The sequence below is a fragment of the Tachyglossus aculeatus genome, chromosome 3, assembly GCF_015852505.1.
Source record: "Tachyglossus aculeatus isolate mTacAcu1 chromosome 3, mTacAcu1.pri, whole genome shotgun sequence".
Lineage (NCBI taxonomy): Eukaryota > Metazoa > Chordata > Mammalia > Monotremata > Tachyglossidae > Tachyglossus > Tachyglossus aculeatus.
Window position 1 is genome coordinate 44,385,382 of NC_052068.1, and position 27,707 is coordinate 44,413,088.

A 27,707-nucleotide genomic window follows, 5' to 3' on the forward strand; every position below is an offset into this window, starting at 1 on the left:
AGTAAAATAAATAAATAAATAAATAAATAGAGTAATAAATATGTACAACCATATATACATATATACAGGTGCTGTGGGGAAGGGAAGGAGGTAAGACGGGGGGATGGAGAGGGGACGAGGGGGAGAGGAAAGAAGGGGCTCAGTCTGGGAAGGCCTCCTGGAGGAGGTGAGCTCTCAGCAGGGCCTTGAAGGGAGGAAGAGAGCTAGCTTGGCGGATGGGCAGAGGGAGGGCATTCCAGGCCCAGGGGATGACGTGGGCCGGGGGTCGATGGCGGGACAGGCGAGAGCGAGGTACAGTGAGGAGATTAGTGGTGGAGGAGCGGAGGGTGTGGGCTGGGCTGGAGAAGGAGAGAAGGGAGGTGAGGTAGGAGGGGGCGAGGTGATGGAGAGCCTTGAAGCCCAGGGTGAGGAGTTTCTGCTTGATGCGCAGATTGATCGGTAGCCATTGGAGGTTTTTGAGGAGGGGAGTAATATGTCCAGAGCGTTTCTGGACAAAGATAATCCGGGCAGCAGCATGAAGTATGGATTGAAGTGGAGAGAGACACGAGGATGGGAGATCAGAGAGAAGGCTAGTGCAGTAGTCCAGACGGGATAGGATGAGAGCTTGAATTAGCAGGGTAGCGGTCTGCTACCCCTCCCCCTCTGTAGCCTTGTATTTTCTATGCCCTTCAAGATGTCTCTATTTGTATATTCCACTGATACTTCAAACTTAACATGTCCAAAACAGAACTGCTCAAATTCCCACCCAAACCGTTCCCTCCCCTGATTTTCCCATCACTGTAGACAACCCCATCATCTTCCCAATCTCATAAACCCATAACCTTGGCATTATCCTCAACATCGTTCTCATTAAAATATTCAATCTCTCACCAAATCCTGTCAGTTCAACCTTCACAACATGACTAAAATCCACCCTTTTTTCTCCATCCAAACTGCTACCACATTAATCCCAGAAGGCTATGTCTAGCCCTTGGCCTAGAACACCCTCTGTCTTCATATCTGACAGAATATCACTTTCAAAGTATTATTAAAAGCATATATTCTCCAAGAAGCCGAATTTTCTCTTCTCCCATTCCCTTCTGTGTCATCTTTGGACTTTGATTTACACCCTTTATTCAACACTGCATCAACCCCACAGAACCCGTGTACATATCTGTAAATTATATATTTATTCATTCAATTGTATTTGAATGAATATATATATTAATGTCTGCCTCCCACTCTAGAGTGTAAGTTTTTGTAGATGGAATATATATACCATCTCTGTTTTATTGTGCTGTCCCAAATGCTCTGCACAGAGTAAGTTCTCAATAAGTGCAATTGATTGATTGATCAAAGAGAGGGCTGGGTGGAAGTGGGCATGGAAAGAGGATAACTAGTGGGGACAGAGTGATTGATTCTCTTAAAGGTGATATTAAAGAGTTTCTATTTATTGCAGAGATAGATGGCCAACCACTTGGGGCTGTTTAGAAGTGAGGTGATTTGCTCAAAACATTATACTAGAAAAATAATAGTAGCAATAATAATAACAATGATGGTATTTGTTAAGCATTTACTATGTGTCAAACACTGTTCTAAGTGCCTGGGTAGATATAAGGTCATAAGGTTGTCCCACGTAGGGCTCACAAGCTTAATCCCCCTTTTACAGATGAGGGAACTGAGACACAGGGAAGTGAAGTGACTTGCTCAAAGTCCCACAGTTGACTAGTGGCGTAGGCAGGATTAGAACCCATGACCTCCAACTCCCAAGCCCTGGCTCTTGCCACTAAGCCACATGGGCAGCAGAGGGAAGTATAGATGGTGGATGTTAAGAGGCTGTAGGAAGAGAGGTCAAAAAGGAGGCTGTTATAGAAGTGAAGATTATTAAAGTTACACCTTATTAAAATATTATTCATATTATTATTTAAAGTTAAAATTATCTTGTGGGCATGGAATGTGTCTGCCAACTTTGTTATACTGTACTTTAAGTGTTAATACACTGCTCTGTACACAGTACGCACTTAATAAACATGACTGATTGATTGTTTGAGACTGGGATATGAAATAGTAAGGTGGTTGTTTGGACAGAATGGAAGAGGTAGATTCTAGAGATATTGTGGAGATAGAATTAACAGGATTTGGAGACTGCCAGAGTAGCTACCACTTGTCTGCTGTTTGACCTGGGGTAAGTCACTTCACTTCTCTGAGCCTCATTTCCCTCATCTGTAACATGGGAGTTAAGACTATGAGCCCTGAGTGGGAGAGGGACTGTGTCCAATCCAATTATCTTTTATCTACCCCAGTATTTAGAATGGTGTCTGGCACATAGTAAGCACTTAACAAATACCGTTATTATTATACAGATTGAAGAAAAGAGATGATTCAAGGAAAATGCCAAGTTTGAGAGCATGTGAGACAGGGAGGATGGTAATGTAGTCAACAGTGGAGGAAAAGTCAAGGGGAGAAGAATGTGAGGGAAGATGAGAACAGTTTTGGACATACTGAGTTTTAGGTGTTAGTGGTACATCTACATAGAGATATCCTGAAATAGAAGGAAAGGTGAAAATTCAAAAAACAAGAAAGGTTGAGGCTGGAGAAATAGATTTGGGAGTTATCACTGGAGAGGGTAGTTGAAGCTTGAGAGGAGATGAGTCGTGGGTGTAAATGGAGACTAGAAGCAGAGACAGAACTCAGTGTTGAGGAACCTGAAGGCTACTACCGAGTTGTCTCTCAGTCAATATTACTGATTGATTGGATTGTAGATATGTATTCTTTCTCCTAAGGATTTCACAAACTTTCCTATCATATTTATCAGTTGTGTTTCTTCATCTTTTGCATCCCATAATAAATGCATACTCAGCATTATCATTAGGCTTGTTTGCCTGTCTCTACTAGAATTTGCCTAAACCTTTAGGAAAGAAATGGAGTTTTTAAGGAAAAACCTCCCAATTCGAGATTTCTGTTTGGGCACATCTTGATTAAGCAGTCTCCTTGCTTTTCCTTCCCTTAACTGCTTTGCCCAAATCTTTGTCCAGCACTGCTTACTAATTTCTTCACTTGGGGCCTGACAGGGACCAGGAAGAGATAACACCCAGTTCATCAGTTGATTACTAATGTATCCTCAAACCTTTGCCATAGTAGACTGTCCTCATGCTCTTCTGTGATGTCTGAAGCAAAGCAGAGAAATGTTTTGGTCCTTCCTGGACCACCACTGCTGTATATAGCTCCATTAAGTGAGGTACAGTTTTTGAATCCAACCACGTTTTTATTTTTTTCTCTATACATCAATATAGAGAAGCTGCCAGATTAAAGAGAATATTGATAAATGCCATGAATTAGTGCCTAATTTACATATTCTCTCTATTATCTGTGGTTGTGGATTTCTAGACCACAAATCGCCCTTGGCGCCCTGAATAATTAAGAACCGGCTGTACTTTGTTTTATAAAGCACAACAGGGCAATTTATCAGAGGTATCTACAAAAGAACAGCCACAGCCATCATACTGACAGGTGGGAATCTGAGATGGCGGATTCAGTTGGAAACAAAAGGCCATGCAGTCCTTGAGGCAGGCTGAATGGGACTTCAGTATAGGTAGATTGTGTCATATTTTCATTTCATATGAATACAAGCAGCTAAAAATGTCATCAGCCAGAGCAGTTTGAAACAGAAGAGCAAAGAGCTAGATGAAAAAATTACCATTTGAAAGAGTAGCAGTAACAGTAGTAGTAGCAGCAGGAGCAGCAGTGGTAGTATTTATTTACTACTAGAAGTTAAGATTATTAAAAGTAAAATAAGTTAAAATAATTAGGTAATTAAGCACCTACTTGGTTCAGTAGTGGTGCCCTGTAATTTGGTTGGAAAGGACAGAATAAAGACGTGACATGTTCCCTGCCTACAAGGAGTTTACATGATAAAGTAGGAGACAGCCAGAGGGGACTAAATAAATAATCGAGCAGAGATCGATAAATAAGTTGTAAGCAGGATATAAAGTAATAAGAACTTGGATGAAGGCATGATATGGCTCAGAGTGCTGGGAAATTAATTGGGGAGCACTTGTTGGAAGAGGTGGGATGTTTAGGAGTGATGTAAAGCAGTACTTCAAATCGAAAAGGGAGGCAATTATGACCATGTAATAGGATATAAAGCATCAGTGTTAAATTTGATAGGGTGAATAAGTAGAGGGGAATAGTTGAAGGTATGTAGTTGAAGTCCTTATAAAAATCAGTCAAAATACTATGTGGCCCTTATAATATTTTTAAAGTCTCACCAAACCCATACATAAAATTGTGTCTTTTCAGATTTAGGGACCAAATATAAAACTTGCAGAATATTATTTTAGTTGGAGAAACATAGATTGCCAGATTTTTAACAATCATATTCCTTTGAAATGTAATCAAGGTTTGACACTTTGATTACATAGAGTCCTAACCTCTTGATGGTTTTTTGGTACAAAACAACTCAAACTTTAATATAACAATTTTATATATCATGTTCTCTATTATTGTTTTATTAAGGAATTCATGAAAACAAAATAACAACCCCTTATATGGAAAACTGACAGAATTCTAATAGAAAATAAAAGTAATCACTGTACCAATCATATTGCTTTCATAAATACTTTGAAAATCTTTTCTAGGAGGATGATATTTAGTTGTAAATAAAGGACAAATCAACAGATGGTGACATTTTTTCATTCTCCAGATGATTTGCATTACCTGCTTATTGTTTAGAAATTCATTAGTTGTGGCATTCAAGTCTCCAAAATTTGAGTCAATAAGAGGCACTTAAATATTTTTACTACTAATAATAGTAATGATAATTGTGGTATTTGCTAATTGCTTACTATGTGTCAGGCACTGTACTAAGTGACTGGGGTGTATACAAGCAAATCAGGTTGCACACAATCCCTTGGCCACATGGGACCCACAATCTTAATCCCCATTTTACAGCCAAGATAATTGAGGCAGCGAGACGTTAAGTGACTTGCCCAAGGTCACACAGCAAACAAGTGTTAGCTCCAGGTTTAGAACCCAGGTCCTTCTGAATCCCAGGCCTGTGCTCTAAGCACTAAAAACACCAAGCTGTTTCTCTTATTATCTATTCTGTATTATCCGTTCTCTCATAGTCAGTGCTTTCTCATTTCTCTAAGGAAATTGATTCTCTTTGAGAAAGGAAGTAAATATTTCATTGCTAACCATCACCAGTGCCTTTTCACAGTGCCTTTGGTCCAAGTAACTTAAAGGATGCTGCATAGTTATAATAGATTCTTCACGTGAACTTGTTAATGTCATCCCATTCTCTTCCCAGTGTGGCCTAGTGGAAAGAGTATGGGTTTAGGAGTCAGAGGACCTGAATTCTCATCCCACCTCTGTCTCATGTCTGCTATGTGACCTTGGGCAAGTCACTTAACTTTTCTGTGCCTCAGTTATTTCATCTGTAAAATGGGAATTCAATCCTACTCCCTTCTACTTAGACTGCGAGTCCCATGTGGGATAGGGACTGTATCCAACCTGAATAACTTGTATCTAGCCTAGTGCTTAGAACAGTGCTGGGAACATAGACACTGCTTAACAAGTTCCGTAATTATTAAATAAATCAATGTTGGCAGGGTTAGGCAGAGTGTGGCCTAACGGAAAGAATAACAACCTGTAAGTCAGAGGATCTGGGTTCAAATCCTGGCATTTTTAGACTGTGAGCCCACTGTTGGGTAGGAACTGTCTCTATATGTTGCCATGTTTTTGTCTGGAGAAGGGTAGGTACAGGGCTCCTAAGCAGGTCTCGAAATAATTTAGGAAGTAATCATACAACTTCCTGCCTGTATCAATTCTCCACACTAAAAAACAGATCAGGTAGCAAGCAGCAGGATAAAAATAGCAGGATGAGGGTCAAGAAATTGCTATGCCCTGGGCTAGATTTGGGTCCCAGAGCATCATGTGTACAGATTGTGCAAATGTTTGAAATTTGAGCTTAAAAGTCATGGAAAAACCTTTCTTATATAGAATTCACTGAGGATGTGACCACAGTGAAGGTACAGAGTCTTGTCAGACTTCACACCAGTGTACAGATATCCCATTTCATTAGTTTTTACACTTTTCTTGTGGTAAAGGGAATGAAAATTAAGAGAACTGCATGTGCTAAAATGTCAGAGGAAATACCTGAAAATAATGGCATTTTAAATTACAGTGATTTATGGAAATACCAAATGAACACCTGTGCACATTTGACATTTTCAAAACATAACCGTATCGAGACTAGTGAAAATTGAAAACAAAACAAAAAATAAATAAATAAATATTAACATCCCAGAAGCTTCTATTCAACCTTAATGTTATTCAGTTGCATTTTCCCCCCAGTTCATTTTCTAAGATAAACACATTTTAAGGTGAGGCATTTCCTAATAATCGTCTTATTGTGAAATAGGGTGGCATGTCACACTTCAGGGACAAAAGATGAAGCTATTATTTCACCTACGCAGCTACAGAGTTTGCAATACTGTTAGGTGACATTCCTCCAGCCACAACAGGAGAGGGGATCACTCTCACTACTACACTCTGGGCAAGGAGGCTGATCAGTCTCCCTTTATGGACCAGGCTACTGCCAGCACCTAGCATTTTTCTAGGCCAGGACTGGGGGTGGGGTTATTGATCTGTGCGGAAGGAAAACCTGCATCGGCACATGGCAGTCAGGACAGGTTTTGTATACTCTTTCAATGTACGGCAGAGTCTGTGAACCAGGAGACAGGACCACAAACAGACAGATACCCCCTACATCTCCCACTCCTCCAACCCATCCTGACCAAGGGTATGTGTAGACCCCCCTTTTACCATCCAGAGCCTTGGGTAAACATGGTCTCCATGCTAAATGTGGGTAGCAAGAAGTCCATGAGACTTTATAGTTAATGATCATATTTTTTGGTGATCCCACAGCCTGTTATTCCTTCTCTCATCTCCTCTTGTTGGTCAGGTTTTCCCTTTTAATAATAATAATAATAATAATGGCATTTATTAAGCACTTACTATGTGCAAAGCACTGTTCTAAGCACTGGGGAGGTTACAAGGTGATCAGGTTGTCCCAAGGGGACTCACCGCCTTAATCCCATTTTACAGATGCGGTAACTGGGGTCCAGAGAAGTTAAGTGACTTGCCCAAAGTCACACAGCGGACAAGTGGCAGAGCTGGGATTTGAACCCATGCCTTCTGACTCCAAAGGCCATGCTCTTTCCATTGAGCCATGCTGCTTCTCACGTGGTTTTACCACCACACCATCACCCCCAGAGTCCAAACTCACTGTATCAGAACTGGCAGATTTTCCCTCCAATCAGATCCTCCAAGAAAGTACTAAATCAGAGGGCCAATGGGCTGAACACATAGATTACCTCACCAATCATATTCTACTTGTGGAACCCAATAAAAGGAGGGTAACTCTTAAAACAGTGTTTTAACTAAGACCCAATAGAGGTCACCTGAAAGCCATCATTTGTAGTGGTGAGTCATGGATGAACAGATGTTAACCTTCCGCATATTCAACCACACTCTCAAGCTGTGGTTCCAATTTACAGTGAGTTTACAGTGGATTCCAAGTTCTCCCTGGGATGGGGGAAGGTGATGGAAGCATGTTGTTCCTGTCCCTGTCACAGAGACTGTGATCCACTCTAGCTCTAGAGGAGCAGCTCATGAATGCTCTCAACAGAGAAAAGAGTGCTAATCATGAGACAATAAAGACAACTGCCTCAAGGTCATTGTTCTTGGTGGCCATGAGGGAGAATCCACAGTGGCCATTATCCCACTCTAAACCACTCCCAGTACTGTTGGGGATGAAAGCAAATGGCTGTAGGCAGAGACACAAATACTCCAGGGGGCATGAGGGGACAGATTTGAGGAGAGATGGCTCGAACACTTTGTGATTTTATCCAAAGTCTGGTAAAATTTTATCCAAAGTCTGGCAGAAAGGTTAATCTTACTAGGCTAACCCTAAGACCTAAAGACACAAAAAAAATCCAAAGCTCACATAAAGTAGGTAGAAGATATGTCCTACATCTTGAGAAATAATTCAAATTTTCACGTACAAATAGTATTAAATGAACAGTTAGGACAGAGATCTGCACACAGTGAGCACTTAATAAATACTATTACTGCTATGGAGATATTCATTCAATTGTATTTATTGAGTGCTTACTGTGTGTAAAGCACTGTACTAAGTGCTTATCTCCTCCATAGGCCACGAAGCAGCATAGCCTAGTGGATAGAGCATGGACCTGGGTGTCAGGAAGACCTGGGTTCTAATCCTGGACCTGCCACATGTGTGCTGTGTGACCTTGGGTAAGACAATTCACTTCTCTGGGCTTCAAGTTTCCTCATCTGTAAAATGGTTCTATGAGCCCCACGTGGAACAGGGACTGTGTCCAACCTGATTTGCTTGTATTCACCCCACAGCTTAGTAGAGTGCCTGGCACATAGTAAGCACTTAACAAATACCACAGTTATTATTTAATCAGTCAGTCAATCGTATTTACTGAGCACTTACTTTGTACAGCGCACTGTACTAAGCATTTGGGAGAATACAATGTAACAATATAACCCATTCCCTGCCCACAGTGAGTTTACAGCCTAGAGCTGGAGACAGATGTTAATATTAATGAATAAATTAGAGATATGTACATAAGTACAGTGCTGCTGGGAGGGGGATGAATAAAGGGAGCGTGTCAGGGTGACACATAAGGGAGTGGGAGAAGAGGGAAGGGGCCTCAGTCAGGGAAGGCTTTTTGGAGGAGATGTGGAGAAGGGAGGCTTTGAAGTAGGGGAGTGAAATTATCTATAATAATAATGATGATATTTGTTAAGCATTTACTATGTGTCAAGTACTGTTCTAAGCGCTGGAGGGGATACAAGGTGATTAGGTTGTCCCACTTGGGGCTCACAGACTTAATCCCCATTTTACAGATGTGGAAACTGAGGCACAGAGAAGCTAAGTGAGTGACCCAAAGCCGGGATTAGAACCCATGACCTCTGACTACCAAGCCCGGGCTCTTTCCACTGAGCCACGAGGAGGGAGGGCATTCCAGGCCAGAGGCAGGATGTGGGTGAGAGGTCTGTGGCAGGACAGATCTACTCCGTTCTAGCTTGCAGTGTGGGCTCCACCACCTGTTTGCTCTTTTATCTTGGGCAAGTCCCTTAATTTCTGTATGCCTATTTCCTCACATGTAAAATGGAGATTCAATTCCTGTTATACTTCCTAGTTAGACTATGAGCTCCATGTGGGATAGGGACTGTGTCCAACATGATTATCTTGAATCTAGCCCTGGATTTAGTACACTGCTTGGCACATAGTAACCATTTAACAAATACCACAATGTTCATTATTACTATTATTATTATTATTAGGTTTGTGAAATATTACACAATGTCCAAGGATTGGATATAGTCCGAATATGTGTCCTGGGGAGGTAGGATAAAATGACCATTACGTGATGAAGTGGGGGACCAGGAATAATGTGACTACGGAATCATAGAACCCAGCCAAGCAAATTAAGCACAGATCCACCCTCAAGACTAAAAGGAAATTTGACCTGGGGGCCTGAGATGAAAATGATATCATAAGAACATATGAATTTTAATTAACCCTGTTATGATCCCCATCAGGATTACCACTGAACTCATTCAGATTTCTGAGGACCCCTGACATCAGAAGATTCAACACAATGACAGTTTTGGAGCAAATGGCATGGCTGGTACAATTGTTTGATTTAACCTGCAAAATTGGAATTCTGAAGTCCAATATGTCCCTAGCTCCAGGGAAGTACCTGATGAAAATAATTGTAATGTCTTCAGAAAGCGTAAATACTACATCAGAACATGTGTAATCGAAAGTCTTCTTTTGAGAAAATGCATCTCATCCTAGTTTTTGCTTGCTCTGCCACCTCTCTCAGGTATTGCTATGGCAACTCAAGATTCTCTCGAGATTTGTTGAGATGTGGCTTGGCAATACTATGTTGGAAGCTAGAGCTACTGATTGTATTCATTTATACTGACAATGCAGAGGTCTCAATCACTTCAGCTTTCTTACTTAAAAAATTTTTAAGTACAAGCACTCAGAGAGAGAAGTTGCTGCCGAAGGAGTCTTCTAGTACACAGTGGTACTAACAATAAGATCCTGGAGGAAGAATAAAAATATACAGAATGCTTGCCCCTGCCCAGCCAAAAGAGATATTTATGATGTGTTAATAATGCATGGAGAAGATATTTCAATCAGTTAGAGTGAAATGCTGGCACTGAAGGTAAGAGAGCAAGGTAAAGTGGTGTAATTCTAGTCCTGCCTTTCATTAACTAGTGTCTTGATTGTTGTGGCTGAGAATATGATAAGGTAAAATTATGATCCACAAATGTTTTTTAAAACATTATTTATAAAGGATTGTTTTAGTTGGAGGTTTATTCATTTTCATGGCCAGACAATCAGATAGTAGGGAGAAAACTGAAGTGCAGATAATTGAAGATAAAAGTTCACTGAGTGGGGAAGCAATGAGGGAGTGTGGGGAGTGTTATGAAACAGCAAGGTTGATTGCACTGTGAAAGAGATTGCTGTTATAACAGTTAACAGGTGGAGTGGTTAGATTGAGGATTGGGAAAGAAGTTTGAAAGTGAAGAGGACTAAAGTAAATATGTTATTTACTTTGACTCATTGTCAAAACATTCACTGAGCCTCAGCCAGGCACAGTACCAGGCACATGTTACAGTGGAGGAGACAAGGCTACCCAAATACAGTTGGTAAAATAGTAAAAGCAAAAATATTTTTTTTATAAATAAATAACAATAAATGAGCAGATATACATATATTATATATGCAAATCAATCAATCATATTTATTGAGCTCTTACTGTGTGCAGAGCACTGTACTAAGTGCTTGGGAAGTACAAGTTGGTAACAGATAGAGACGGTCCCTATCCAACAGTGGGCTCACAGTCTAGAAGGGGGAGACAGAGAACAAAACAAAACATATTAACAAAATAAAATAAATAGAATATATATGTACAAGTAAAATAAATAAATTAATAGATAAATATAAAAAAATACAAATTTTACTTAGCTGGTTTGACCAAGAGAGTTGGGTCTTGGTCAAGTAATACATCTTGTAGGAAGAGGCATTTAAGGGGACTTTGAAAGAGGAAAGATATGTGTCAAGTTTAGTGGACTTCCCAAGCGCTTGTACTTCCCAAGCGCTTAGTACAGTGCTCTGCACATAGTAAGCGCTCAATAAATACGATTGATGATGATGATGGACTGTGGTAGTTCAGGGAAGTCCATAGAGGAGGAAAGGTGCATTGTATGGCAGGCCCTCCTTTGCTCCAATCTGCCATTGATACTGAGGGCCACCTCTTTTTCCTGGAAACACAACTTACCTTGTTTTCTCTAACACTATCCTGTCCTGGTTTTTCTCCTACCTCACTCTCTGGCCAGCTCCTTCTCTGGCCCTCACACCCTAAATGTGGGTGTCCCTAGAAGTTTAATTCTGGGCCCCGTTCTATGCTCAATCTATATCCACTGTCCTTTGGGAGTGTACTCTGCTCTCAAGGCTTCAACTACCACCTTTCCATGGATGTTTCCCAGATCTACCTCTACAGCCCCAATCTCTATCCTCTGCAATTTCACATCTCCTCCTGCCTCCAGCACACTAAGCTCAACATGTCATAAAGTAAACTGCTAAATCCTCTCCTTCTCTTAATTCTCCATGAGTCCTCTCTTACTGTTTCAACCCTCATTTGCAGTTTGTCATGAAATACTGTTGATCCTTTCCTCAGAACGTCTCCAGATTCCACTTGTTCCTCTCCATCTGAACTGCCTTCACAGTATTTCAAGCTATTGTCATGCCCCAACTCTATTACCACATCAGCCTCCTCATCCAACTCCCTTCATTCAGCCTTTCTCCCTTCTCCAGTTCATATTCCATTCTGCAGTCAGATGATTTCTCTAAAAAGCCCTTTGAAGATGTCTCCCAATTCAATGGTTACTTGTTTCATGCTGATACTCTCAATTGTTGGCTTTAATGAACTGAATCAGCACTCTCCACCCTACTTATTCTCCCTCCTCTCCCACTACATTCTAGCTTGCACACCTCACTCTTCTTTCATTCATTCATTCAATCATATTTATTGAGCGCTTACTGTGTGCAGAGCACTATACTAAGCGCTTGGGAAGTACAAGTTGGCAACATATAGGGATGGTCCCTACCCAACAATGGGCTCACATTCTAAAACCTGGAGACAGATAACAAAACAAAATGTGGACAGGTGTCATGTCATCAGAATAAATACAAATAAAGCTAGATGCATATCATTAACAAAATAAATAGAACAGTAAATATGTACAAGTAAAATAGAGTAATAAATCTGTACAAACATATATACAGGTGCTGTGGGGGAGGGGAAGGAGGTAGGGTGGGGGGGATGGGGAGGAGGAGAGGAAGAAGGGGGCTCAGTCTGGGAATCAGTTCTCAAACCAACTGACTTACCGTGCCTTGTTCAACTCTCTGGCAGACCACTGCTCCTCCCATCTTAAAGGCCCTTCTGAAGTCACATCTCCTTCAATCCCTCCAGGTGCCCTCACACTCCTGGCTAGAAAAAGAGAGGCTGCTGGGCGTATGGGTGCATTGGTGGGGGAGAGGATGGTGCTCTCTAGTATCACATAGACTAAACCTACTACAGGATTCTACTACCCTCAGAGGCATTCCCACCCAAAGGAGGTCCAGGTAGGATGGATTCAAAACCAAACCTTATGGCTTTAGGTGGAAGCAACACTTCTAGAAACTACAATAGAACATATTTAGCCCTCTGTTTCTGGTTCCATATTGGGCAGAATGCACTCAAATAGTAATATATTAAATGTTCCTTATTTGTGGATTTCTGAATTATGCTGGCAACATAAACCATTATTTTATCCTAATGTATAATTATAATTATCATCTTTGAGTTGTATAAACACAGTGGACAAGTGCAGGGAATGAAAATTGTTAATGAGAAATGTACATTCCACCCTGAAGACAGAATGTAGCCCAGTTAGAGGAAATCCTAAAAATAGTGGAATCATTTGTTCATTCTTTTTTCTACAAACATTCACATTATCACTTGCTGATCAGTAACTCACCATTTAGAAAATATGTTTTGTTCAACCTTAAGGGTTCAGACTCACACATGCTTCAATCAGTTATAAATTGCTATAAAAGAAACAGAGTAATCATCTTCAAAGCCTCTAATATTGTCAAACCAGGACATTGTTTGGAAATAAAACACGCATGAATTCTCAGATAAAAAGAAAAGTACCAACAGCTGACTCACGAAGAAATCTAAAAAAGACAGAATGCAATGACAGGATGTGTTTTTGGTTTGTGATTTGTGTCTACAAGTGAATGCCTAGTTTGGAACCAAACAGTTTACAAAGACCCAGGACAATGCTGAGGCAGTCAATCTCATATCCCCACTTCCTAAATACAATTTAGGAAAGGAATTAAAATAATACACTAATCAGTAGTTTTAGACATATCTTCTGTCCTGAAATATTAGCAACATTTAACAAAGAGGCTTGCATGACACAATAATGGTTATCCAAACATTTTGAAATATGTTTTCCTTATACTGTGAATCAAATTTGACATCAAAGAAGTCACTGACTCTTCATCAAAACCCCACAGATTCCTCACTCACTACTCTTTACAGTGATGAAGGAGGAGCTTCCTAGCAGGAACAGTGGATGAGCCTCAGCCTTGAGATTTCCAATTTGAGAATCTGGACAAAGGAATAGATTATGGTGAGACTGGTTTGCACTGTACCATTTATATTCTTTCAACCATACCAGCCTTATTCCCCTGGGGCAAAGAATACAATGAGTGAGGAGGAGAGTCAGGGTGCAGCACAATGTGAAGTGTATGTGTGGTCATCTTCATTAACCAATTCCAGGCAGTACCTGAACTAGAACCCAGGTCTTCTGACTCTCAGGGAAATGCTCACAATTGGGCTCCACTTGTAAATAGTAAGATAGATAGTATATGCTTATAATTTAATCAATTATCAAGATGATTAAAGGGCATGTATCATAAAGCAATATTATTTGAGGGCCTTCTCTAGAAAAAGCAATGTATTAAGCACCTGGGAGAATACAATTGAAGTAAAAGAATGCCCCCTATGTTAGAGGAGTTTAAAATTCAATGGTGGAGTCAGGTAAGCACAAGTGGTTTACAAATACAGGGAGTAGGAACAAACCAGATATAGTTGGCAGTTGCAAGATGGCTATGGGCAAATGAAAAAATAGTGGAATCTGTGCATTTATGTACACAAAAGTACAAATATAAGCATTAAGAACAGTAAAATGAAGCCTCATTCAAAAACAAAAAAGTAAAATCATCAGTATCATATTCATCAAAGGTATTTTTGTAAGCCAAGTACTTGAGAGAGAACACCAGATTAAAAAGCTATGATCCTTATTCACTAGGTATTTACACTCTAATGGGGTAGATGGGCAGATATAACTTATTTACAAGTAGGCAGAGCAAGAGAAAGACCAAGAATGTAATAGATAATAGCATGAATACACAGAGATGAAATAGGTGAATAAACAACTGAATATGTAGCAGTAGAATTTGAGCACCTCTGTGGCACAGTGCACTGTACTAAGTGCTTGGGAAGTACAGAAATGGTACATTCCCTGTCCACTTTAGAGATGCCTAAAGAGATGAGTACACACACACACAAACTAAGGGTCACTGTTTAATTGACATGCTTATGAGTAACCCTCTGTATTTCTTGTAGTCATCCCAGGACTTATATTCCTCTCCCCACTATAGGCCAGAGCCTTACTCCTCCAGAATCCTAGCTCTTTAACTCCAAACCTCCAGGGATCCTTTCCAATCCCTCCATGTGTCCTATGTTTATCCAGGGTCCACAGTACAAGCTCTTTTCTTGTGCTGAACTCCCAGACGCACAGCTTACTTATTTCTCAACTTCAAGACAGCCAAGGGTCTCCTTCTTTCCACAACTTGCCCCCACCCTATTTCTCAGCTTGGCTGAGTTTTTTCACTTCTCTCAGGGAGGGGCACGACAAGGCGACCTCCTGAGCTTCCTCCTTTTCCTATGGGTTGGGGATAGTGGAACTAGTCATCAGAGAAATTAATTGGCAAAGTGTATGACTTCACAGGTTTAAAGGGGGAGGGAGTTCCAGACTGAGAAGATGACTTTGACCAAGGGAGGTGTGTTAGAGAGCACAGAACCAGGCCTCTCATTCCAGCCTCCATCACAGGCTCCTCCTCTGCCACACCCCCTAACTGCGGGAGTCCAGAAAGACTCAGTTCTGGGTCCCCTTCAATTCTCCATCTACACTCACTCCCTTGGATAACTCATTCATTTCCATGGCTTCAACTACCTTTTCTATGTGGATGATTCCCATAACTACATCTCCAACCCTGATCTCTCTCCTTCTCTGCAGTCTCATATTTCCTCCTGCCTTCAGGACATCTGTACTTGGATGTCCTTTGGACACCTCAAGCCTAATGTGTCCAAAATAGAACTCCTCATATTCCCACCCAAACCCTGTCCCTGTTCTCCCCCTGACTTTCCCATCACTGTAGATAGTACTACTATCCTCCGTGTATCACAAGCCTGTAATCTTAGCATCATTCTTAACTCGTCGCTCTCATTCAACCCACATAATTCAATCTGTCACCAAATCTTGTGGGTTCAACCTTCACAGCATTGTTAAAATCTGCCTTGTCTTCTCCGTCCAGCTGCTACCACTTTAATCCAAGCTCTTATCCTATCCCGCTTTGATTATTACATCAGTGTTCTTGCTGACCTCCATGCCTTCTGTCTCTCCCTATTCCAGTCTATACTTAATTTAGGCATTTAAAAGAAAAAAGCATTCAGTCCATGTCTCTCCATTCTTCAAGAACTTCTAGTGGTTGTCCATCCTCCTCCACATCAAACAAAAGGTATTTACCATTGACTGTAAAACAATCAGCTCTCCCCTTATAAATAATAATGGCATTTATTAAGCACTTACTATGTGCAAAGCACTGTTCTAAGTTCTGGAGAGATTACAAGGTGATCAGGAGGTCCCACGAGGGGCTCACAGTCTTAATCCCCATTTTCCAGATGAGGTAACTGAGGTACAGAGAAGTTACGTGACTTGCCCAAAGTCACACAGCTGACAATTGGTGGAGCCGGGACTTGAACTCATGACCTCTGACTGCAAAGCCCGTGCTCTTTCCACTGAGCCATGCTGCTTCTCCCCTTCCTACCTTACCTTACTGGTTCCCTACTACAACCTAGTTGGCACACTTCACTTCCTTAAGACCAACCTGTCTCTTGATCCCACCTATCTCACCACCAATTCCTTGCCTTCTCCTCCCTGTGGCTTGGAAATCCCTTCCCCTTCATATATGGTAGACATATTCTTCCTACCTTCAAAGCCTTCTTAAAATCATATCTCCTCCAAAAAGTCTTCCCTAACTCATGTTTCTTACTTGCTGTCCATTATGTGTTCCCTAGGTAGTTTGGAACTGTACCTTTTAGGCACTTGATAGGCACCAAACCATCAGTCCCACAATACTTATGGATATATTCACAATGTTTTTATATTAATGTCCATTTCCCCCTCTAGACTGTAAGCTCCATGTGGGCAGGGAATGTGTCTACCAACTCTATTGTATTGTACTCTCCCAAACACTTTAGCACAGTCTTCTGCAAATAGACATCATAAACACCATTGGCTGATTGATTGATAGTAATTTTGTCTGCAGGCACATTTAATTAGTACAGTTATTCCCTAACCCAACCAGAGAATATGTCCTATACTATCTGTTGATTTGCCCCAGAATATGTAGACATTGCTACTTCCAATCATTACACCTAAATCCATTCACTATCTGGGTTCTTGTGCCTTTATCCTGTCCCCCTCAACCCTTAGTGATTCTCTGTGACCTTTCTGTCCCTCTCCCACAATTTCCTTTGAATGGAACTGAATTGTATAGTGTAGCATTCTGTTTCTGTACTTCACCTTGACGTCTGACTTTAGTGGTTACCATGGCAGCTGCTATCATTCCCAGAACCATATGACTTTCTGCAGTGGCTTTCAGCCCTTCATCCTTCCCAAGCAAAAAAGCTGTGAGAAAAGAAGCAGGGATGGGTCAGAGCAAGATGGGGTGGAAAGGGGTGATGGTGGTTTGGGAGGGGACCACTGCCCTTCAATTCCATAAAGATGACTCTCTTTGCATCTAATATACTATCATACAGTTCTATGTTTGGATATTGAGCGATGGTTTTAAAAAGGCACCAGAGCAACTTGATTTCTATCAAGCATTGTGCAGTGCAATGTGTGGCTCAGTGGAAAGAGCCCAGGCTTGGGAGTCAGAGGTTGTGGGTTCTAATCCCAGCTCTGCCACTTGTGTGTGACCTTGGGAAGTCAGTTAACTTCTCAGTTCCCTCATCTGTAAAATGGGGATTAAGACTGTGAGCCCCACGTGTGACAACCTGATTACCTTGTATCTCCCCCAGAGCTTAGAACAGTGCTTGGCACAGAGTAAGTGCTTAACAAATACCACCATTATTAAGATTATTATTATTATTAAGTTATTGACTCAATTCCCTTACTGAATTTTGCATTCTAGTCATTGTAATAATAGTAAGTCACAATAATCAGTGGTGATCACTCAGGGAAATCCACAAAATACTCCAATGAACACAGTTATTATCTGTGTTTGGCTTAAAATTACCTAATCTTAACAGCACCATTCCATCTTCAGGGTTTGAAAGAGTTAAAGAGCACTCTATGGGTCTGACCTATTTTATGCAAGGATCTACTGTGATGATAATTTCTTGATGGAAACAATTCATCAGAAGAGAATGATAAGAAGCACAGTAGCCAGGAGAAAATAACCACAAACTAATCTCACAGGAAGTTAGACTCAAGTGTTTGCTTACGTCCTCCACACACAGTAGACACCCAATAAAAATTACCAATTGATTGGTTTGGGTAAGAAGCAGCATGGCCTAGTGGATATAGCGTAAGCCCAGGGAGGACCTGGGCTCTAATGTCAGCTACACTACTTATCTTCTGTGTCCTTAGGCAAGTCACTTTACTTCTCTGTGCCTCAGTTGGTTCATCTGTTGAAGGTGGATGAACACTGTGAGCCCCATGTGGTATATGAACTATGTCCATACTGATTGGCTTTTATCAACCTCAGCACTTTATACAGTGCCTGCCTGCACTAGGACTCTGTAGGATTGAGACTCCTGTCTCTGAAGAGGAGAAGAATGTAAGTCCTGGAAAGCTAAAGGGTAAATACAAAGGGTCCTGGAGAGGAACTGTATAGATCTAGAGAAAAACAGCTTAACCTGGATTTGTTTTTGGAAGTTACCTTATTAGAATGCTGAATACTGTAGCAATCCCAGTTCATATTATCTGTTTGCAGTAGGGATGGGGAAGGAGCTCTGGGTGCCAGGAAGGAGAACTGGGTAGCCACAGGCAGGAACGCCTTGTCTTCTAATTTCCTACAGCCAGTCCATGGTCAGGGGTAGTAGACTACTCCTGAATGACCTCTACTCATTTATGGAGACATCTTCAGCCATAGAGTATGGCAGCAAGAGGAGTTCAATAAGTCAGTCAGTTGTATTTATTGAGCACTTACTGTATGCAGAGCACTGTACTAAGTGTTTGGGCTAGTACAATATAACAATATAGCAGCCATATTCCCTGCCCATAATGATCTTACAATCTAGAGAGGGAGATAGACATTAATATAAATAGAATTACAGAAATGTACTTAAATAATATGGGGCTGGGATGGAGGATGAATAAAGAGAGCAAGTCAGGGTGACACAGAAGGGAGCAGGAGAAGAGGAAAGAAAGGTTTAGTCAGGGAAGTCCTCTTGGAGGAGTTGCACCTTTAATGAGGCTTTGAAGCTGGGGAGAGTGATTGCCAGTCGGACACGAAGAAGGATGGCGTTCCAGGCCAGAGGCAGGATGTGGGCGAGAGGTTGGGAGTGAGATAGATGACATCAGGTTACACTGAGAAGGTTCGCAGTAGAGGAGCAAAGTGTGCAGGCTGCGTTGTAATAGGAGTGTAGTGAGGTGAGGTAGGATAGGCAAGGTGATTGAGTGCTTTAAAGCTTGGGATAAGGAGCTTCTGTTTTATGTGGAGGTGGATGGACAACCACTGGAGGTCCTTGAAGAGTGGGAAAACATGGTTTCAATGTTTTTGTAAAAAAATGATCTGGGCAGCAGAATGAAGTATGGACTGGACTGGGAAGAGACAGGAGGCAGGAAGGTCAGCAAGAGGCTGAAACAGTAGTCAATAGGGTAAGTGACTTCAACGTGGTAGTAGTTTGGATGGAGAGAAAAAGGAAGATTTTAGGGACTTGGGGGGCATTAAGTAGGACACCCCAGAACCAGAAGTAGAAGAATGATTAATATGGAGGATTTTAGGACCTAACCAAGTTTAGCTTGTTCCAGGTTCTCCTAAAGTGATTCCGGGAGCTCTTTTGGCTAGGATTTAGGGCTAAAAACCCCTGGCAAAATCACACCTGCCAAATCCCAGACTCCCTGGCACATCACTCTTCAGGCATAGATTCTGATGACCTCTAGTCTATGGAGGGAATGCTAAAACCAATCAGAAGTCCAGGAACCAGCCTGACTTGGCCCCACTTGATTTTTGCCCTTCTTTGGCCCATCTGAAGACTGACTGCAGTTTGGAAGCAGGAGAATGAAACCCAAAGTGACCTAAAACTCACTTTAGTTCATTAATTCAATCATATTTATTGAACACTTACTGAGTGCAGAGCACTAAGTGCTTGGAAGAGTGTAATATAACAAACAATAGGAACATTCCCTGTGCCCAACAAGCTTACAGTCTAGAGGGGGAGACAGACATTAATATAAATAAATAAATTACAGAAATGTACATAAGTGCTATGGGACGGGGGGAATGAATAAAGAGAGCAAGTCTGAATGAAGCAGAAGGGGAGGTGGAAAAAGAGGAAAGAAGGGAAGGCATTTCTGAGGGCACTTAGAATTTGGAAGAATAAACAGTATAAGATGACAGTTACTGCAGTAAATTTTAAAGATCACTAACAATTATGTATTTCCATGACTGTATTTACCTTCTTCTTGGAATTTTTTGAGACACATCCCTAATTTAAATAAATCTTGAAATAGCTGCCGCATTACACCCTTTCTACATGTACTACAGCACAGTGTATTTTATGTGAGCATCTTTCTTAAAATGTCAAGGAAAAGTGATACTTGAGATTTTAAGAATCTCCAAATAGCAACACAGAGACTAACGAGATGTTCAGTGGCACTGCAAACAATTACCCTCTGAATTTGCTCTCAAGGGGAGGAGAGATTTGCAGCACAAAAAGAGAAAAAAAACCCTCTCAAACAATAGCAAACAGATGTTGATTTGTTAGACTCCAATACTAAAAAAAAATCTGAATTATTCAGTGTTTGAGAAAGATGATTCTTCAGTTGAGGGAGTTCACTATCTAAAGAGCCAATGTCATGGGTCTTTCAGAAACTGAAGAGGCCCTTTTAAGGAAGAGGCAGAAAGTAGTAATAAAGCCAGTTAATTTAATTTCACACATCTTCAGCATTTCAATACTTATGGATATTTAAAAAATTAGGCCAGAATAATCCCCACAAAAATGTAAACACTTCTGAGTGAAAGACTACAGGTATATGGATTCTAGAAAAATATCTAATAAAGAAAAATTAGTATAGTGTCCAATCAACTAGGGCTATTACTAACTGGAAAGAGTGCAGGCATAGGAATCAAGGGGTTTCTAATCCTGGCTTTTCCACTAGCCTTTTGTGAGGCCTCAAGCAAGGCACTTTAACTTATCTGTGCCTTAGTTTCCTCTGCTGTAAAATGGGGAATCAGTATCTGATCTCCTCCCCCTCAAACTGCAAGCCCCACTGGGACAGCGGCTGTGTCAGACCTGATTACTCTGTCTCTATTCCAGTTCTTTGTGCAGTGCATGGCACACAATGAAGAATATCACAGTTATTACAATTATCATTATTATTACTGGAAGATGTCATATTATTCAATGCTTTTATCAAACAATCAATCCATAGTACTAGGTGAATGCTGTGTGCCGAGCACTGTACTAAGCTTGGGATACTTTGTATCCCCCCCAGCGCTTAGAACAGTGCCTGGCACATAGTAAGCACTTAACAAATGCCATCATTATTATTATTATTATTATATGTTCTTTCCCTTGGAGTGCAAATAATTTTTGAAGTTCCTTTTCTAAATCTGTGGTGGATAATGCTCTTTTCTCTACTTTTATATCTGCATCCATTTCTTTCTTTCTTATTGTTATTTTTGCCTACCATTTTTCTGTTCTACCTTTCATGAGCTATTGCTATTTCTTTTCTTTGCAGCCAATTTTTCTATGGGTTGTTTGTCCTCTGACGTATTCTGTTGGGTTTTTTGTTTCTTTTTTACCTGTACCCATTTCTTGAAGATTTCCCTCCACTCCCTTAACTCTTTTTCCTATAAGCACAATTGCTGATCCCTAAACCTTATGGGCTTTGCCAGCAGCTGTTTCCTTTTATTTTGACTGGGTTTTTTTTGTGGTTTAATGCACTGTAATCCATTTCCTTAGCTCTCCCTTTCCATCTCTTCTCATCATCTAACCATCAAAGACTTGCATTGATCAGTAACTATTGGGATTATGATGGGATCAGGACAGGTTTGCTGTAAAAACGCAGCAGATGTTCATGTCAGAGTACAAAAATCTTCATTAGATAAAAGAGCTAACATTTATGTGATGAATTACAATCCCAATTTCACATGTGTGTGAATGTGAACTGTAAAAAGCAAAGCACGTCATCAAAAACCCTGTATGTGTAGCACCCTATAAAAGGCGCCATCAAAATGTCATAAAGGATGTTGAAGAAATGGTCATTGAATTCAGGAATTTACAAACCTATGAGGATGACAGGATTAATACACACATCCTTATGCCTTCTGGATGTTTTCATTAATTTTGTTTTTGAAACAAATAAAAATCAATAAAATCAAGGCAAAACTGGCATGTCAATCCTGCATATATGCATATATGTTTGTACATATTTATTACTCTATTTATTTATTTATTTTCATTGTACATATTTATTCTATTTATTTTATTTTGTTAATATATTTTGTTTTGTTGTCTGTCTCCCCCTTCTAGACTGTGAGCCCGCTGTTGGGTAGGGACCGTCTCTATATGTTGCCAACTTGTACTTCCCAAGTGCTTAGTACGGTGCTCTGCACACAGTAAGCACTCAATAAATACGATTGAATGAATGAATGAATGAATTTCTAGGTCCATACCTTTCTATGATACTTCTAATTATAAGACAGCTAGAATTGGTCCTAGTTTTTTGTGTTTTTCATGGTATTTGTTAAAAACTATGTGCCAGGTACTGTACTAAGCCCTAGATTAGGTACAAGATAGTTACATTGGAGACCTTCACTTTCCCACAGGGGGCTTACAGTCTTAATTAATCTCCATTTTACAGATGAGGTAACTGAGGCACAGAGAAGTTAAGAGACTTGCCCCAAGTCACACAGCAGACAAGTGGTAGAGCTGGGATTAGAACACATGTATAGCAATGCTCCACAAATTCTGTCCAGGGAGAAAATTATTTCTCCTCTGGATTTTAATATATTAAATTGACAACATAGAAATATATATCACAAAACTAAAATGCTATTGGCCAAAATTGTATGTGCCTTATCTGGGGTGGAAATTCTTAAAAAGAAAATAAGAGTGCCATTCAAGTTTCCAGCTCATCGTACTATAATAGTCCAATTTGTCACAAACAGAGTTGCTATATTTTGGTAGCAACCATTCTTTGAAGCAGAAAACGGCAAACACCAAGGGGATAAAAATACCATTCTTTTAAGCAGATAATTAATATGAACATTATCTTCACATTATTAAGATGGAAATATCTACTAAGGGTCTTTGAACAAATAGAAAATCAAAAAATAAAGCATCTATTCTTTAAAAATAAAATTTCCCCATTCATTTTTGAGACTTTTATGGTCTGCACTTGTGAAATGGCTCTGGAAATTTTACTTATTTTACCACTTAAAAAGAACATCATCTGTCTTATTGGGAATGCATTCCGTGCTTGTAGGGTCAAAAATCACTGAAGACACATTATGCATTATGCATAAAGACAAGACGAACAATTGAGTACTTTACTGAGGTAAGGTATCTTTCTTTCTAACAAGTACTGGAAACAACAGAATTTTAAATAGTATTTTCAAAATAATTACAAGCAATTTAACATAAGTTCAAGATGACTTTAAGCATACAAAGCCCCCTGAAAAATTCACTTTAGAGATATTACAAAGAAACTATAAAGATATGCAAATGCCATGCTAGATTTAATGTCAAGCTTATCACACTTTCTTTCCTATTACACCATTTCCATACCCTTCTTTTAAAACTTTATTTATTATGTTCTCCCAAATACCCAGAGGTGAAAGAAATAGCAATAATAAATTTACAATAGGTAGGAATTGTGTCAACTATATCTTCATTCTAAAGAATTCAAAGAGGGAAAAATCTTAAATGGCTGCAAGTTCAAAAGGAATGACTTTTTTCTACATTACCGATTTCCAATAATAAAAACAATGATAATGACTACTGTAATAATGTTTCTTCAACACTTCCTATATGCAAAACACTGGAGAAGAAAGTGACTCATCCAGGATCCCAATAGGCAAAGGTAGAGTTGGGATTAAAACCCAGGTCTCCTGACACCTAGATCCTTCCCTTTCCTGTAGGCTACACAATTCCCCATTTCTTACTGGCAGTCAAACTTTCTGTAGTGTTAATAGCACTGAGGCCCATGAACTTTAGGATGCAGCTATCGATCAGGTAACCTCCAAGTCAACCAGGAATCACTTAGAACATCACAGAGACTAAGCTCCACATAATCAAGACATCAAAACAAGTAAACAGGCATCAGTATAAATAACTAGAATTATAGATATATACATATATACATAAGTGCTGTGGGGAGGGGCAAGGGGGAAAGAGCAAACGTAGCAAGTCGAATTGATGCAGAAGGGAGGGGGAGTTGAGGAAACAGTTATATACAGATTCAAATCTTGATTGTTCAATTTGCCCCTGAATACTCCAGATTTTCATCTATTTCACTTATCAGCTAGTCAAGTCAGTTAGTCAATTGTATTTATTATTTGCTATGTGCAGAGCACTGTACTAATCACTTGGGAGAGTACAGTATAGCAGACACATTTCCTGCCCACAGTGCGCCTACAGTCTAGAGAGGGAGACAGACATTAATATCAATTACAGATATGTAAATGAGTGCTGTCGGTGGGAAGGGAGAAAGAATAAAGGGAGCAAGGCAGAGTGACACAGAAGCAGGTGGAAGAAGAGGAAAGGAGGGCTTAGTCAGAGAAGGCCACTAGCATCCAATGATAAATTAATGGGAGCCACAATCATTGTAAAACCAAGGTTATTGGCTAGATTATCTTCATTAATCATCATCATCATCATAATGGCATTTGTTCAGCACTTACTACAGATATTACTCCCCTCCTCAAAAACCTCCAATGGCTACCGATCAATCTGCGCATCAGGCAGAAACTCCTCACCCTGGGCTTCAAGGCTGTCCATCACCTCGCCCACTCCTACCTCACCTCCCTTCTCTCCTTCTACTGCCCAGCCCGCACCCTCCGCTCCTCCACCACTAATCTCCTCACTGTACCTCGCTCTCGCCTGTCCCGCCATCGACCCCCGGCCCACGTCATCCCCCGGGCCTGGAATGCCCTCCCTCTGTCCATCCGCCAAGCTAGCTCTCTTCCTCCCTTCAAGGCCCTGCTGAGAGCTCACCTCCTCCAGGAGGCCTTCCCAGACTGAGCCCCTTCTTTCCTCTCCCCTCGTCCCCCTCTCCATCCCCCCGTCTTACCTCCTTCCCTTCCCCACAGCACCTGTATATATGTATATATGGTTGTACATATTTATTACTCTATTTATTTATTTATTTTACTTGTACATTTCTATCCTACTTATTTTATTTTGTTGCAAAGCACTGTTCTAAGCGCTGAGGAGGGTACAAGGTGATCAGGTTGTCCCACGGGGGGCTCACAGTCTTAATCCCCATTTTACAGATGAGGGAACAGAGGCTCAGAGAAGTTAAGTGACTTGCCCAAGGTTACACAGCAGACATGTGGCAGAGCCGGAATTCGAACGCATGACCTCTGACTCCAAAGCCCGTGCTCTTTCCACTGAGCCACGCTGCTTCTCTGTAGTTCATTAGTGTGACTTTTAGATATTTTGCTGTTTATTATTGAGTTTTCCATTGAAATATCTGTGGTATGTTGGTATATTTTTACTGATTCTTGGCAAGCAATAAATGGTTTCCATGTACGTGACCACAGAGGGGAAAAGCCACCAACCTTGAAAGCATTTTCACAAATAGATCTTGCTCTCCTCATGGTTTGATGTAGTATTACTTTTTATAGCCTTTTTTGTCAACAGAATAAAATATAACTTTTGAAAGAACAGTCCTACTGAACAAAGAGAATTTGATTTGCAACCTGTTCATATAAATTGTATCAAGTACACTGTACTCTCTCAGAATACTTTCTCAATATTTATCAATGGTATTTATTGAATACTTAGTGTGTGCAGAGCACTGAACTAGGCACTTGGGAGAGTACAATACAATGGATTGGGTAGAAAAGTACCCTGCCTACAACAAACTTACCGTCTAGAGATAAGCATAGGCTACATCTTCTCCTCCTACTCAGACTGGGTGCCCCATGTGGGACAGGGATTGCGTCCAACCTGATTATCCTGTATCTACTCCAGCACACAGCACAGTGTGTGGCATATATTCAAAGTTTAACAAATATATTATTAATTATAATAATAATGATGGCATTTGTTAAGCACTTACTATGTGTGAAGCACTGTTCTAAGCACTGGTGGGGGGATACAAGGTGATCAGGTTGTCCCACGTGGGGCTCACAGTCTTAATCCCCATTTTACAGGTGAGGTAACTGAGGCACAGAGAAATTAAGTGACTCACCCAAAGTCACACAGCTGACAAGTGGCAGAGTCGTGATTAGAACCCATGACCTCTGGCTCCCAAGCCCATGCTCTTTCCACTGAGCCATGCTGCTTCTCTGAGTCATGCTTAATAAGAGCAGTAATTTAAATAATAGTATATAATAATGATAGTGATAGACTATGACTATCACAGACTGTGAGCCCACCTTCTAGACTGTGAGCCCACTGTTGGGTAGGGACGGTCTCTAAATGTTGCCAACTTGTACTTCCCAAGCGCTTAGTACAGTGCTCTGCACACAGTAAGTGCTCAATAAATACGGTTGATTGATAGTGATAGAAACAAAAAAAACCAGATTTTTCTCCAGCTTTCTGTTCTCAATGAGAGTCTCAAAGTGCAAATGGTAGTAATAAGGGTTCATATTTTGGGGTTTGTTTTTTTTTTACTATCTTGCTGCTCCAAATGGATGTTCCATGATAAATGATTAGGAAAAAAACTATATACAAAACTTCATCCATGGAAGTTGGGAAAAGGTGAAGGGAGGTAAGGATCCTGATCTTCCAAGATTTGTAAGAGTTAGGAGGACTAGGGAAAGGCACAGAGTGAAGGTAAGAGCAAGAGGTGAAGAATATGCCAGGAAAAGTCATGACTTTACCATTCTGAAACTGTACAAATCGCCCAATAGTAATGTCCCACCACCACGGATGGTATTCCTGGGATTGTTAGGATGGGGGCACTGGTTGATCAACTGAGGCAGTTGAATGGTCTAGGACAGAGGGGAAAGAAGAGAGGATCTTAATATGGAGACTTAAGTGGGTGGGATATGCCCAACACTGATTTCATCCTCCGGATTCCATAACCAATTTAAATTTCATCCTCCAAAATGAGGTGTCAAAGTACACTCATTTGGATACATAACGAAGAACCTAGGACTGGCTATGGAAAATGGTAGTGTGTTTCTCCTCTACTAGTCTCACATTTCCTCCTGCATTTAGGACACCTCTACTTGGAAGTCCCACCAACACCTCAAATTTGTCATTTCCAGAACTCTTTATCTTCTCATCCAAACCCTGTCCTTCCCATGACTTTCCCATTACTGTCATCAGCACTACCATCCTCCCTGTTTCACAAGCCCGTAAACTTGGAGTTATCCTCAACTCATCTCTGTCACTGAACATACCTATTCAATCTGTTTACCAAATCCTGTTAGTTCAACTTTCATAACATCACTAAAATCCACCATTTCCTCTCCATCCAAACTGCTACCACATTACTTCAAGCACTTAGTAGTGTGGCTCAGTGGAAAGTGCCCGGGCTTTGGAGTCAGAAGTCATGGGTTCAAATCCCGGCTCTACCAACAGTCAGCTGTGTGACTTTGGGCAAGTCACTTAACTTCTCTCTGTGCCTCAGTTCCCTCATCTGTAAAATGGGGATTAAGACTGTGAGCCCCCTGAGGGACAACCTGATCACCTTGTAACCTCCCAAGTGCTTAGAACAGTGCTTTCCACATAGTAAGTGCTTAATAAATGCCATTATTATTAGTAGTAGTAGTAGTATTATCCTACCCTGCCTTGATTTTTGCATCAGCCCCCTTGCAGTTCTCCTTGCCTCCTGTCTATCCCTACTCCACTATCACCACTATCTATTTG